The 4362-nt window shown below is 46.5% G+C and overlaps 1 long non-coding RNA gene across 1 annotated transcript; it reads right to left on the bottom strand.

The window, feature by feature from the left end:
- Positions 1–3228: 3228 nt before the first annotated feature.
- LOC141786417 (uncharacterized) lies at positions 3229–4004 on the bottom strand. Its single transcript, XR_012597752.1, has 3 exons — positions 3924–4004; positions 3645–3672; positions 3229–3354 (listed from the first exon to the last, which is right to left on the bottom strand). It is a non-coding gene; the product is annotated as an uncharacterized LOC141786417 (long non-coding RNA).
- Between the last annotated feature and the right edge of the window lie 358 nt (positions 4005–4362).

Below are 4362 nucleotides of genomic sequence, written 5' to 3' on the forward strand. Positions count from 1 at the left end.
GAAATGAAGGAGCGACCCTGAGGAATAATGCGCATTGCGAAGTTAAGATGACCCAGAAGAGACAGTAACTGCTGTTTTGAAAAGGAACCTGAAGATGAGAGGGACTGACAGATGCTACGAATGCGTTCGAGTTTCTGCTCTGGAAGAGAAGCTTTCATGGCTGAGGTATCGAGTGTGATGCCTAAAAATTCTAAAGATGTAGCGGGGCCTAAAGTTTTCTCATCAGAGAGAGGCACGCCGAGCTTGTTAAACAACTGCTTTAATTTAGTCAGGGAGGAACAGGAGTTGTCATGAGGGGGATCAATGAGCAGAAAATCATCCAGAAGATGGAGCACTGCTGGGAGTCTGATGTTATTTAGCAAAATCCAGCAGAGGGCCTCAGAGACAAGATTAAAAATGAAAGGACTACTCCTACAGCCGAAAGTAAGTCTAACAGCAAAATAAAATTTTTGGTCCCACTTAACGCCGAAGAGGTGCCATTGAGAAGGATGGATGGGGACGATTTTAAAGGCATCGGTGATATCTGCTTTAGATAACCAGGCTCCCCTACCGGCTATTTTTATTAATTTGATGGCGTTGTCCACGGTAGAATAATGCAAAGAAAAAGGAACGGGAGGAATGAGGCTATTGACGCTCATAATGGGGCCTGAGCGCGGAGCTGACAAATCGAAAATGAGCCTTTTCTTGCCAGAGTATTTTCTGGTGGCCACACCTATGGGACTGGTGCAAAACACTGGAAAAGGAGGGGAGTCAAAGGGGCCGATCAAGTAACCTTTATTGAGCTCTTTCCCTAGCAGCTGAGTCACAATATCTGGTTCATTCGTGGCGGACTGCAAATTTTTTGAAACAAAATTAATGTCCGGGAGGGCGACGACGCCCACACGAAACCCTTGAGACAGTCCGGTGAGCAGGTGATTAGTGAAAGAAGAGTCAGGGTGATTTAACAGTTCTGCTGCCAGGGCTTGAACGTTTAATGGAGTAGATGGATGGATTTTCAGGAGTTTTTTGAGTTGCGCCGGTTTGATTGCTGAGCGCGTGCCAGACGCGCTGGGATCAGACGGCGGGGGCACACTGATTTGGGGTGCGCATCCTTGCACGCGCTGCAAACGTGGAGAAAAAAGCAGTCTGGGTAAGTACAAATATTCTCATTGAAGTTATTGCATATTGGCTTGTTGTTGAAAAACTCCACCTTTCTACCGCGTTTGTCAGTCATAGATGGCGCCGAAGGAGCACTGGAGGAGGAAGGATCTGCCGATCGAGAGGCTTGTTGCGTGAAAGGCAGCTGAGGGCACAGGGACTGAGGGTGACCTAAATTGCCGCATAGGTGGCAGGACACGGCCTGGGAGCCCCCGATGAGCATGATGAGGATCTCAGAATCTAATACTGACCAGTTAAGTAGCAAATTGGATTGAGAAATGTGCAAAGCAGCCTTGTTAGCGAAAGCTTTGTGATATTGATAGAAGAGATTTTTTCCGTATCTGATATTGAGGTCGCCGATCAGTGCTAGATAAGCATCTAGTTCTATTCTACGTTCGGGATAGACAGCACAGATGACATCTCTGTATATCCCGAACGCTACGAGAAACTCCCCTATGGAGAGATCTCTGGACATACGGGGATCGGATGATTTAAGAATGACTGACACATTCTCGTTAGAAGAGATTTTTTGATCACACTCTAGAGATGGAAGGATGATGCTAACCAGGTTGACGTATTTACCTTGCAGGATTTTTTGTCTAAGACTCGGAGAAATGTTTGCTGCTGTGGGAATGTAAGGCCTACCTATCATGGGAGCGGGAACAGCGGATGCCAGACTTTGAGGTGGCGAGACTATTGAGTTGTTAATGGCCGGCAGAGAAACAACAGACTGGAGCGAGGGAGCTGAAGCAGATTCTACGCTCCTGAGACGAGAGTCAATGTTTTGGACAGATCTCACCAGTTGTTGAATGTTAGATAGAATGATATCCTGGACAGCCGCAGCATGAGGAGCGGCAGCTGCAGCAGCAGCGGCAGCTGCAGTGCCAGCAGCAGCGGCCACAGGAGGAGCGCCAGCGGCGGCAGCAGCGCCAGCAGCAGTGCCCACAGGAGGAGCGGTGTAGACGCCATCGGCAGCAGGAGGAGCGGCCGCAGCACGAGGAGCGGTGCCGACGGCAGCTGCAGCAGGAGGAGCCGAATGGGCGGCGGGAAACTCGGCTGGGTTTGAAGCAGCGGCAGAAGCTGCTCTAGAAGAAATCCTCTTTTTCGGACGGATGGTGGCCGCAGACCTGGATCGCTTACGCCCGCGGGAGGACACTGAGGGTCCGGCAGCTTCTCCGCCTGAGGCTGAGGAACCGTTGGGAGAGCCACTGATAGATACCAAACTTGCCAGCTCCTTTAGCTGAGACAGCTGAAGCCCGGGGGCTGGGGAGATGCCGCTAGCTTTTAGCTGAGAGTATAAGAACTCATACTCGGCTTGAGCGATACGAACACTCCGGCGTTGCGCTGAAGAGGACTGGGCTGCTTCGAGCAAGAGTTCGCCAGATGGATTCAGGTGCTCCAGCATGGTATCGGAGTCGGTGTCGGACATGATGCAGCAAGCGGCAAAAACACAGAGAAACAATACGAAAGTAAGAGCCATACGATTTGACACGTCACCTTTTCGCTGAATGACAGCTGACCGGCTGCAGAGAGAGAGAGCATATTTAAATATGACAGCTACGACGGATTGGCTGAGAGAGAATAGGTGACTGACTGTGATTGGGAGAAAAAGGAGATGAGAGGTGGAGTTATGAGGAAGCGGTTAAAGACAGAGACAGAAAAGGGGCATGCCAGGAAGATAGTCTTTCTGATTGAACTTCCGCTAAGCTTCATTTAATAGTCAACAAACAGTGATTCAAACTAGATAGGTTTGGATTCATTCATACATAAGGTCAGGACAGTATGACTAAACAGCTCATGAAAAAAGCTATTTTCATACCTCCAAAACAACTTTACTTGAGAAAAGCAGGACCAGATGCTCAATATGGCCTCTCTCTTCTTGGTGGGTAGAGGGTCTAACTGAGCATGTGCAGTGTGAGTGTCATCACTCTAGCATGTTTCTGATTAGAGAAATAAGGCTTGTTGCAACCGTCCCTTGTTGCAACTGTCCCCAATCTCCCCTAATAAAAGTGTGTATCTGAGAATTTCTTCACAGCTTAAGATAAAACAACAATAACATGATTTAAATATAGTGGACACTTGCCGTTACATCTCCTGATGGACACTGGTTGGTCTTCCAGTCCTGGGAGTGACAAGCCCAGAGGTGAAGGGCTGAGCTTGTGCACTGTTAATTGTGCTCAGAAGTGCACGTACTGCAGCCTCAATTTCAGTGGTACTCTAGAAAGATAAGGGTTTTGTATATTATTTGATACTTAATATTACAATGTACAGTACATTTAACTTGCATAACTCATAATGTGGTTGTTTGGGTTTTGAGTTTTCTCGTGGTTGTAGGTTTCTTATGAGCTTTAATTATGGTATGGCATTTTTATTTTTATTGATAGGTCAGTTGGTCTTAAAAATCTGTTGATTATGCCCAGATAAGTCCTGAGATACTTCGATATGACTGGCTAACAAAACCTTTAGCTATTATCGTCTCAGAACATTGGCCATGATAATGTACTCACCTGAGAGGACCCACCCTGCTGTCATTTTCTACATGGTAAAATAGAAAAAAAAATGTGAGGCATGGTTCATGCTAGCAAAGAGGCTCAATATGTCCAGGGGTGTTTTTAACGGGAACGGGAGGCTAATTTATATGAACTTGTTTGTTAGCTTGCTAAGTTTATAGCAAACACAAGAAGCTAATCCTTTCAAGGCGGTCATGTTTAGCTATTTACATTGCTCACTGAGCGACCAGTGTGCATACTTATCCTGTAAGTTAAAAGTACTATGGTTTGCAATACCTTAAATCACTTGATGCTGGCGGCGAAGGGTCTTGTTGGTAGATTCACTCCATGTCCACGCGCAAGCGCTCTGACCTGCCAGGGTGGCCCCGCTCTGATTGGCCAAGGTGGGCCGTGCTCTGATTGGTCATAGTAGCAGCCATTCTCCAACAGACCCCGCCTCTGTATCCTGCAAGTGCTTAAATTACTTTTGCATCAAAGATCTCAGACAAACCGGAGCAAAAGTGAGAGTGCAGGAATTGCTGTATGAGCACTCGCAACAGTGGATTTGTGCACTTGCAAAAAAATAAATCTGAAGACCTGTAATTGTTGAAATGTATTTGCAGAAAAAAAATATCTTCAGGTATGCAAAAAAAAATTCTTCAACTACACAACTCTTAAAGCACTTTTATTTGTGAATGCAATTTTTTTTGTTACACATACGCAAATTTCTGGGTAT

Source organism: Halichoeres trimaculatus, unplaced genomic scaffold, assembly GCF_033239565.1.
Source record: "Halichoeres trimaculatus isolate MK-OKI-2021-1 unplaced genomic scaffold, fHalTri1.1 fHalTri1_scaffold_27, whole genome shotgun sequence".
Lineage (NCBI taxonomy): Eukaryota > Metazoa > Chordata > Actinopteri > Labriformes > Labridae > Halichoeres > Halichoeres trimaculatus.